General features: G+C 47.4%; 1 pseudogene; it reads left to right on the forward strand.

Annotated features, from left to right (window-relative positions):
* Positions 1-8,758: 8,758 nt before the first annotated feature.
* On the forward strand, positions 8,759-9,372 carry LOC142430454 (proteasome subunit alpha type-3 pseudogene; annotated as a pseudogene).
* The last annotated feature ends 1,720 nt before the right edge of the window (positions 9,373-11,092 follow it).

Below are 11,092 nucleotides of genomic sequence, written 5' to 3' on the forward strand. Positions count from 1 at the left end.
GGTCTGATTGCTTTTGGTAGCAGATAAGTTTCAGACAGATAGATAGCCTTCAAGCAGTTAGGTTTCAAGTGTATAAAATAGCGACCTTAAACTGGCATTATTACAGCGGACATTGTGGGGACAAGGTTTCCTTAGGAGATGTGACTGGGACGCATCTCCATCTCCCTCCCGAGAGTCTTGGCCTCCCAGACTTCTTGATAACTCAGCGTAGAGAATCAGTCCGCATACACTCCCTCCCTGGTTCTCCGGTTCCCACACTGAGCATGCTCTTCCCTTTTGGTTTTCTAATTCTAGGTCTTTGCAGATTTCATTTTAACAGTGGGCTTTGTCTTCTCAAGCTGCCCTTTGAAGTGTTCTACTCAGCTCCTTGACGTCAACCTTCCTTCCATTTGCTTTAGCTACTCTATGATTAAGAGCAACTTTCAGAATCCCTCTGACATCCATTTTGTTCTTTTTGTTCTTATATTTTTAAAAAATCATTTTATTGGGGCTCATACAGCTCTTATCACAATCCATATATAGATCCATTGTGTCAAGCACATTTGTACATTTGTTGCCATCATCATTTTCAAAACATTTTCTTTCTACTTGAACCCTTGATATCAGCTCCTCTTTCCACCCCACTCCCTGGATACCATTCTTTCTGATAGCCAGGTACCATCCAGTTTCTTCACCATCTTCATTGATCTCTTCATGACGGCGAGAACTACTTGTTCTTAGATTGGGGCTAGAATTAAGTGTCAACTCAAAATCCATTTATGCATCCATGGTGTATGTCTCTGGTTCACCTTAGAAACATGATTGTCATTTTATATTGGAGAGCATTATAAATCATCTCCCTGGGGCATTCCTTCCAGGTCTCTCAGAGACGGTCACTTTGGTTATAGCAGAAAGCCTCATCTTCTTCCTTCAGCATGGTTTCAAACTTCCAGCCTTATGGTTGGCAGCTCAATACATAACCTCTGCACCACCAGGCCTCTGTCTGTTATCACAGAACCAAAGCCAAACTCACTGCCATCGAGCTGATTCCAACTCTTAGTGACTCTGTAGGACAAGGTGGAACTGCCTTTGCAGGTTGCTGAGACTCTAACACATCTTTATGGGAGCAGAAAGCCCCGGCTTTCTCCCGTGTCACCAACCTGCCCACATTAAAGAGAATGCGTCTCAACTCCAGCTCTCCACAGAAAGGTGTCACCGTACATTGTAAGGAGAGTAAGGGATGAGCTACATTGTAGGGTCATTGTTGAAATGTTCACTCTGTCACAAGATAGAAAGAGAGTGTCCCTGTATGTACCCGTCTGAAGTCCTGTACATGATAGGGCAGCAATGGCCTCGTGATGCCCAGTTTCCACAGCTCTAAGTCTCCACACCAAATGAGAATCCATTCGGTTTATGTTGGAAGGCAGCCAGCCCAGGGGCCCATAGCCAGCCTCTGAGCCGACATTGCCAATCCTAACAGCAGGGGCTGGAGCACATGCCAGCATCACGGCGGGTAAGCCTGGGAGAGCAAGCAAGTTTGAAGGAGCCCACTGCTCCCACCACCCAGAACTCTTTCTGGCACAAGACTCACAAGGAAGCCCGAACTCTCCCCCTTCCAGGAGCAGGAAGAGAATGCCACAGGGCCAGGAGGTCTCTTTTCTTTTTCAAGTTTTATTAGCACTTCATCCACGTGTCATACAATTAAATAATCCAGTTATATCCAGAAGAGTTGTACAATTATCACCACATTCAATTCTAGAACATTCTCTTCTTCCTTGTACTCAGTGTTATTCATGTAATTCTTTTTTTTCTCTAATTGTGGCAAAAAAATATACAAAACAAAACACTCCCGGTTCCACATGTACTTGTACAATTCAGTGCCATTAATTGTACTCTTTATGCGTAACCATTATTGATAGCCTTTTCCAAATTATTCCATCATCATTGCCATAAACTCAATGGCCCCTAAGCAACACCTCTTTCCTCTGCACCCATGGTGACCACTGGTCAAGGTTGTGGGTTTGTTTTAGTGATTTTCTTGATATAGTATTCACATACTATACACTTTCATGGTTACATTGTTTTAAAATGTGTTGTACATACATAATCCCAATTCGTTCTAGTGTTCCCTCCCCTCTCCTGCATTCATTGTTTGCACTCCAGAATTTCCTCCGCCTCCTCATCCTCCCACCACACCCTGCCAGATCCCTGACAAGCCATTGTGTAAGTGATGGTCTCTGTGCATCTCTTCCTTCTGTGAACCCAACAGAAACAATTAAAAAGAAATACATAAAATGGCAAGAATAAAGTAATAATAATATAAAGATAAAAGTACGGCTAAAGAATAGGACAGAAAAGACCATCAATATTTTACAAGCCTGTGTGGAGCTGCTAGAGAAGACAGTAAGGCCACCAATAGCTCGAGACATACTGTGTCCCCACCTGGACATCCCAAGACAGAGGACAACCCAGGGAACCATGCGGGGAGTGACTCTGGTCTCAACGCCCCCCAGTGGGGCGAACCAAGAAGGGGGCATAACAGATCAGCGACAGGAGCAAAGCCAAGCCACAAAGCCCTGGAAGAGCCCCCAAATAGACTTCAGGCTAGGAGGGGCAGCTTCCAGAATTCCCCTAGGACCAGTGGGGAGGCAGTCATAAAGGTCAGCGGACAGGTCTGGAATCTTTTGTTATCTTTTTGTTTGGTCTCTATTGTTGTTGGTTTGCCTACTTATATAAGACAGGCATGGACAGGAAGTTCAAGGAGACAGCAATGAGACCAAAGGTCCCAGAAGGACTTTGGGGAGAAGGAAGCAAGGGAAGGGAGCGGTGAGCAAACAATGCCATAGGAAGGGAACAACTAGGGAATTAAAATTAACAATGAGGAGGACATAGAGATCCTGGGGGTGTTGGAGCAACAGCAATCTAGCTGAGAGGAATTACTAAGAGGCAGAAGTAAGGTGAGTGTGATGGTGGGGCAGGAGGAAGGTAAAAGGAAATAGGAATGATCTAGGAAGCAAAGCTATGGATAGAGGTATAAGCATATGTGTGTACATATGTGAGATAGTTAAAGTTTATTGTGCCAACCTGGCCTAAAAACACATGTGGGGTTAATTGAAGAGCAGAGAGATAAATGGCTTTCTAGTTCTCCGGTCTCTTGCTTTCTGATGGTCGGACCAGGGTGCAGCTGCCTTAGCCAGTTCCCTGCTTCAGCTGGCTAGGCTCACTTCCTGCAAGACATCCCTGAGGAGAAGCCACATGGACCTACCCCGATGCAGCCCTGGGTGCTGGAGCAGCCGTGTAGAGACCCCAGCCAGTGCTGAGATGCTTACACATTCACTGATTCGGCTTTCCTCCTGCAGTCAGCCCCATTACATCTGTTTTGTGAGATGGAGGAGGACTTTGTGGATTGGTGTCAGACCTATGGGTTAATGTTGGACTTGTGGGCTTGGGCAGCACTGGGTTGGGATGATTTCTCGATGTGCACTTAACCTTTATATAAGACTCTCTCTTATCCATGAGTTTCTGTGGATTTATTTCTCTAAAGTACCCGGACAAATAGAATATGTAAATACATTAATTCGTAGTCAAGTTTACAATCATCTCGTAGTACAGTGGTTGCAGTTCCTTGCCTGTGGCTCGGAGAGTATCTGACTAGAGACTCAGCAGATGGGTCTGGGCTCCCACTGTCCTCCACTACCTTCTACACATTGGGTGTTCACAATTTAAACTCCGGTAATTTTCTATTCACAATATTCAAATTTTGTTATTGTCATCTTTGGATCACACAGGCTAGTGTGCTTCCTCCATGTGGACTTAGTTGACTTCTTGCTTAGATGACTGCTTGTTTGAATACAAGCCCTTAAGACCCCAGACACTATTCTAATTGATAGCTGGGCACCATCTACTTTCTTCCCCACACTTTGCTGTAGCCCCTTATCTTCAGTGATCCTTTCACGAGAGTGAGTATCGAGCAGGGCCATGTGATCAGAACTAAGTGTTCTTGGATTGGAGCTAGAGTCCAGAGGGGGCCAGAATCCATCTGCTTGTCCCTGGTTTATGCAAGACTCTGGTTTAACTTTGGCGGCCAAAGACAAAAACTCACAAGATCAATAGCAACAACAGCCATAAACCAACAACAAAAACAAAATCCAACGAAAGGCAGAAATACCAGACACTGAAAGCTGAAACATCGCCAACCATCCCCCTGAGCTCAAAGGCGACTACATTGATAACATCAACAATTTTTCCAGTTTCACAGAACTCAAGACAGCGTCATCTAAGGAATCTATGGGAGCACAGCTCCTCTGTGAACTGCACCCCTTGCGTGTTGCCCTGCCCAGGCAGATCTCCCGATGGATTGAGCATTGTGGACACTGACCAGGAGAATTGGTGTCAGGGGAAAACTTCCTGTATCAATTTCTTCAAGTGCAGATCCCTGCCCAACAGATCAAAACCTGTCATATCAATGCCAGGGTGAACGTTGAGGTACTAAATACCTGGTGATTCTGGATTCCTTTCCACTGGGCACCCACCAAGCCAGCGGTTCCACCCAAGGTCCAACGCCCGAGACCTCCACTCACAGCCCCAGGACTGAGGCCTCTTTTCTTAACGGGGGACCCAAAGCCCTGGGTTCTATGTTCAATCCTTGTGTGAGTTTGGAATAGCTACTTCTCTCTGGACTTCCATTCCGTCACTGTGAATTGGGAAGATGGATCAGCTCCAAATATTCCCATCTCTGCCCACCTCCCTGATCCTTATGCTCAACGGGGCAAACTGGCCCTTGCTTTGATCTCCATGGTTTCCTCAGATGAAGGCCCAATCACGACAGATGTTCACAGCACCTGACTTCCCAGTCTGGGCTAAGCAAGGCAAGGTTCGCCTAGGGCCCAGGTCTAGCTCTACCTAGCCTCTCCTAGAGACTGTCCAAGATCTGGGGCCACCTCATATCTGCCTTCTGCCCTGTGGCCCATTTCTCAGAGGAGAAACCTGGGGTGCAGAGCAGATCTGAGTCAATAGACCAGATGGTTCAGAGAGAGGCCGTTCGTTCACGTGAGGACCCTGGCAACACCCGCTGGGAAGGAGGAGAAAGCCTAATGGGGGTGGGGGGTGTGGGCACTGTTATTATCACAGGGATTAGGGCCAACGTCAGTAAATCGGGAAACTAGGTGCTCAAGCCAGCGAAAAGGTCCACCTGCCCCCACTGGGGTCTGTGGAAGGCAGAAGTCTTGGAGCAGGAAGGTGAAGTTGGCCTTCACTCCATAAAAGGACCACCTTCAAGGCAGATATGACTGTCGGAGAGTCCCTGGATGGGACGGCAAAGGCATCATCATGCCCAACCTTGGGCCAGAATCTCCCTTCTACCCGGGAATCCTCGACCCCCAGGGAGAGAACTGGGTTTCCGCTCTGTGGGGGGTGGCAGCCAGTCTTGGAGGGGTGGGGTGGGCAGGGGCTGCCCAGAAACCAGCCAGTCCGAAAGAGGGCTCCAAGAGGGGCCTTGGCGGGGGGGAGTCGGGACAAGTGGGGGGTCAGGACGGAGGTGGGGTTCCCTAGAGGTGCCCTCTTTAAGGCCCAAGTTACGGGACCAGCATCCATCCCAGCTCCAAATTGGTCTCTTCCCACTGGCTCTCTCCAGTGGGCTCCTTCTGCTTCCCTGTGGAATTGGGTTCGGCAAGAGAGGCCAATGACAAGGTGCTTCCCTTGTTTAGGGTCCTGAGTAGTCATGACCGGAACTCCAAACCCAGCTCCCTGCCCTGGAGTCAAGGTGGACTCCTAGTGGCCACAGGACAGGAGAGAACTGCCTCTGTGAGTTTCTAACACTGAAACTCGTGACAGGAGTAGAAAGCCCATCTTTCTCTCTCAGAGCAGCTGGTGGTTTCGAACTGCTGACCTGGTGGTTAGCAGCCCAACGTGTAACCACGACACCCCCAGGCTTGCCTTGTTACATTCAGCCGCTACAGGTGACAAGGCACCCAGCTAGATTTGAATTTCAGAATAAGCAAAGGGAGTTTTTGTTTTTAATATCAGTGTGTCCCATGCACTGTTTGGGGCCCACTTCTGAACAAAAGTATTTATTGTTTATCTGAAATTACATTTTAACTGGGCATCCTGTGTTTTCTCTGGCATCTCGACCCTATTATAAGATGCCATCTTTTAAAAGTTATTATTACAGAGTTTATTATGAGTTAGGCAAAGGTTTACAGAACAGATCGTAGTTTTCCTTTTACATCCAACAATTTATACTCATTTATTGGGCGCTCTTACAGATGTCATGACATTCCATAGTTCAATCACATCAACCAGTGTTATACAGTTGCTACCACAGTCAGTTTCAAAACATGCTCTTTCTTCTTGAACTCCTTGATATCAGCTCCCCTTTATTCCCACTCCCGCCCCCCAGGAACCCTTTAAAATTTTTATTTATTTATGTATTTCGCCACATCTTTAAAAAATTTCAGATTAAAAAAATTGGGGGGGGGGCTCGTACAACTCTTACCACGACCCACCCATCTACCCATTGTGTCAAGCACATGTGTACCTATGTTGCCATCATCATTTTCAAAACATTTTCTTTCTCCTTGAGCCCTTGGTATCAGCTCCTCATTTTTATCCTCCCTCATGAGCACTTGATAATTTATAAATTGTTATTATTTTTTTGTGTCTTGCACTGACTGATGTCTCCTTTCACCCACTTTTCTGCTATCTGTCCCCTGGGAGGGGGTTCTAGTAGAACATCTGCTGAGTTCTTTGCCCCGAGGTACAGAGCAGGCAGACTGCAGCCCCAGAGCCACGTGCGGCTCTTTCGGTAGGTGTATGTGGCTCTGAAGTAAAATCGAAGAAAAAACAAATTAAAGGATATTATTCAGAAAGTGGTGATTTCATTTGTTTGTCAGAATATATTTCTTTCTGGCTCTCGAATAATTTCTAAATTGTCGTGAGAGACAGGATTGGCTCTTCCATCTCAAAAGTTTGCCGACCCTCTGGTATAGACAGAGCCGAGACCGTGGCAATAGAGAGGACTGCCCCTCCTCCGCGGTACCCCCTCTCTTTCCAAGCCTCTGCCTATCCCCATACCTGGTAACCCGATGGTATCTTCAGCCCCAGGAGGATGCCTGACTGACTGTGCGACCTCCCACTTCCCGTGTGCAGCACCCAGTCACCCAGGGCCCGCTGCAGCACCAGTCTGAACTTGGGAACAGTCAGGGGAAGGGACTGTGGGACTGCAGCTTAAAGGAAGGGATGGTTTGAAAGGAATGTCTGTTAGACTAGATCAAGTAGCAAGGCAGGACTGAAGAGAAGCCATAAAGGGTGGTCCATAGACGCAGAGGACCCTCGAGATCCTTTAAGGAGATTGAGGAGGTCCAAGCCACTCTCACGGAACTACACAAACATTTGCCTTTGACAGCATGGAATCGTTTCGTCATCAGCTGACCAATCACTCGAAAGCAAGGTTAGGTGGAATGGCTGGTGTCTCAGCAGACTAAGGCGGTGACACCGAACTGGATGAGAGTCTGTACTGCTACCCAGTTGAGCTTAAAAAAAAAAAAGGTTGACTTAAATGTAGAAACATTTTGATATTGAAATAGAAAAATGAAAGCAGATGAATAATATAGCAAACAGCCTTGAAGTTGGCTTTGGCCTTGCATGTCATGATTTTTTAAAAAAGAAGTCTTTATTAACTAGCCTTGAGACGTAAATCATAAACAACTTTCCTAATCTCTAACTTTGAAGGAGGACTATCCAATTGTTCTCAAACTCTGGAGAACAGATGTAACACACTAGTCTTTGATATAACACTGGGTCCTTCCAGGGTGAGGCCAAGGTTAACAAGTGCTCATTGTCTGCTCGTTGGAAGGCAGAAGGCAAAGACAGAGGGACTGTGTCCTTGGAAAAAGTGAGAGAAAAGGGGGTCTGCATGCTAAAAAATCCTCTGAGAATCATTGCAAAACAAATAAAAAGTAAGTCTTCCTCATGACCAAGAACCACAGCTTACAGTCTATTTCTCCCCAGATGTAACCATGGTGGCCAGTACCCTTCCAGAGGGATTGGATGCCCTCGCCACACAGTGTGAGCTAGTCCGTGTGGACGTTGTCAGGTGCCTCCAGGTGGCCGCTGACTCACAGTGACAGCAGGATGGTGCTCTGTCGCAGCCACTGTAGGAGCTGCTGTGTCCTGACCATCATTTGGTGGGTTAGCAAGGGGGGTTCTACCCGTATGAGGATCTTCAGAGTCTGTGGACCTTTTACTTCACTGAGCACGATGTCTGTTTCCAGGGACAGGTCTCGCCTGATAGCATCCCCAAAGTACGTGAGCTAAAATAGATGCTCCATGCTAAGACGCCTGCTGACGGTATTTCAGCTAAGGTGGTCTTATTCATCCTCTTGGAAATCCATGGCACATTCACTAGTCTTCCCTCCACCATAATTCGAACTTCTCCAGTTTTGCTTACGCCATGTCCGGTTGCTGCGTGCAGGTGAGGCGCTTGAACCTAACCAGGGTTTGGGGGAGACTCACCGCAGCCTCAGCGTGACAACTGTTGTTGGACACGTAAAATGGGTCGTTGGCATCATGCTTGCCAATTACCATGCACTAGTTGATTTCTTGACTACAGCTTCCAGAGGCCTTGACAACTTCAGCCCTTTCCCGAATTATCATGATGCTGCTTATTGGTGCATGTGGTTGTGAACGTTCGATGACAACTTCACCGGGCCGTGGCTTGGTAAGGATGTAATAATTCAGCTTGAGGCCGTGAAGCCCCACGCGCTCTGGTTGCTTTAGCGCGATGACCTCTATGGGGCCTGGGTATGACCTATCAGCCTCGACGTGCTCACCTGCTGGGAGAGCTTTTCAAGTGGATTCTCCCAGCAAGGTTGTGGAAAGTAGTGGCACAGCTATAGGACTCTGCTGTAAAGAGGGAGATGTAGAGAAATGAGTTCCTTCTAAACTTCATGCAGAAGGTGCCACTCAACAGCTTTTTGACGTTGGGCGGCATGTTGGCACGGCAGTCGCTGCCTTGGAAGAGAGCAGCGAGACAAGCAGTGTCCGGCGTCAGATCAAATCGAAACACCTGGCAGACAGAGTGGCCAGGTACGTGCATGCATATACGCTCTACTTTACGGGGCCGTCAGACCTCTCGGCTGCGGTTTTATGTTAGGGTCTCACAGAGGGAGAGATGGCGTCCACTGCTACGTGACTGCTCCCTCCAATGGTTCCTACGCTTGTGGGGGTGGCGCTGCTGGTAAAACCAGACAAGCAGCAAAAAGAGAAGTTGGGAAGCTTCAGCCTAAGGAAATGACACGCGGTGATGTTGTCAAAGCAGCTGCCAAAATGATCTCCGTGGTACATGATGAAGTTAAGGATAAAGCTTTGGAACTAGAGCTCAGCTCCAGTTGTTGAATGAGCTGAAGAAAGATGCAGAACTGTAGCGAAAGACTTCAGGGAAGAACAGAGACTCTTTGAAGGAGGAAGATGAGTCTGGTGACGATAATATGTCACATTTACTTCAGCATCTATTCTATTTTAAATTTTCATTACATCCCCCATAAACGATTTAGTCACATGGGTTATATGCCCAGTGTGGTAGTTACAGAATCTGTTGTCAATTGGAGAGGATTAAGAGTGAAGGGGCGGAGTCTAGCCTGTCAATCAGGTCACAGCTCGAGCTCACTGGAGGCAGGACGCGGGCTGACTCCCCTGGAGACACTCCAGCTAAGAAGACACATGGAGGTACGCTAGTGCCCTGAGCTGGAGCAGCCATGTAGAGACCCTGCCAGCGCTGAGATGCTTACACCGCCACTGGATCCACAGGACTTTCCATCTACTGGCCTGTGATCTTCCTGCATTCGGCGTCATTGCTTGTGTTTCTTGAGTCTGAAGAGGATTTTATAGATTGGTATCAGACATATGGGCTATTATGGACTTGATCTGGACTGGGCTGGGATGTTTTCTCAATATTCAATTGCTCTTATATATAAGGCTCTTTCTTATACACATATGCATGTCTGTGAATTTGTTTCTCTAGTCCACTCAGACTAACACACCCAATAATTGATTTTCATTAAATTTTGGTCTTGTTTTTTAAAAAAGTTCTAGTAATTCTCTCATGATGAGATCTCCTCAGGGGTGTGGCTTGCTTCCAATATAAGCAGATGCTTGCATGGTTTTTGCTGGGTCTAGATCCAGCATCTGATCCCGTATTCCTTGGACTTGAGCCTGTTGTGTTGCCAGCTGATCTGGGAGTCATCAGCAGCCTGTTATCCTGCTTGCCATCTGGGATTCATTTGCCTCGTCATCCAGAATGCCATTGGATCTGCCGTGCTTGGATTTATCCGCCCCTGCAGCTACATGAGTCAGGAAAAGCCTCCAGCCTGACATCTGACCAACAGGTTTGGAATGCGTCTGCGTCTGCTGCTTCATGAACTGTTTCCTCCATCTAAGCTTCCCGGTGGATATGCATTTACAGGCTTCACTGGAGCAGCCAGCCTAAGATAGTCCTGTTGTGAAAAAGTTTGTTTTCTATGTGTTGGAGATGCCAGCGTTCCAGAGGGAGTTTTTTAAGCGGAAAACACAACATCCTGCTGTTCGGGTTTGCCAGGTCGGCTCAGAGGCTGGCTATGGGCCCCTGGGCTGGCTGCCTTCCGATGTAACCGAGAGGTGAAAGCTGGCCATTTTCACGAGGCCATTACTGCCCCTGTCACTTACAGGACTGCAGAAGGACACACACAGGGAGACTCCCCTTGTGTCATGTGGTAGCTTGGTCATTGCAACGAGGACCACATAATCCATCTCATCCCTTACTCTTCTTCTTTTAAAGATCATTGTATTGGGGGCTCTCACAGCTCCTTTAGCCATCCATCCATCCATGGTGTCAAGCACACTTGTACATTTGTTGCCACCATAGTTTTCTCAACATTTCCTTTCTACTCGAGCCTTTGGCATCAGCTCAGCTCCTGCTTTTCCCCCGCCCTCTTCCACACTCCCTCCCTCATGGATCCCTGATAAATTATAATTATTTTCATATCTTACACAGTCCGCTCTCTCCCTTTACCCACTTTTCTGCTGTCCATCCCTCAACGGGTTACAGGCTCTTATCTGAATGTCCTTGCTCTTCTGCTTC

The sequence above is a fragment of the Tenrec ecaudatus genome, chromosome 17 (assembly GCF_050624435.1).
Source record: "Tenrec ecaudatus isolate mTenEca1 chromosome 17, mTenEca1.hap1, whole genome shotgun sequence".
NCBI lineage: Eukaryota > Metazoa > Chordata > Mammalia > Afrosoricida > Tenrecidae > Tenrec > Tenrec ecaudatus.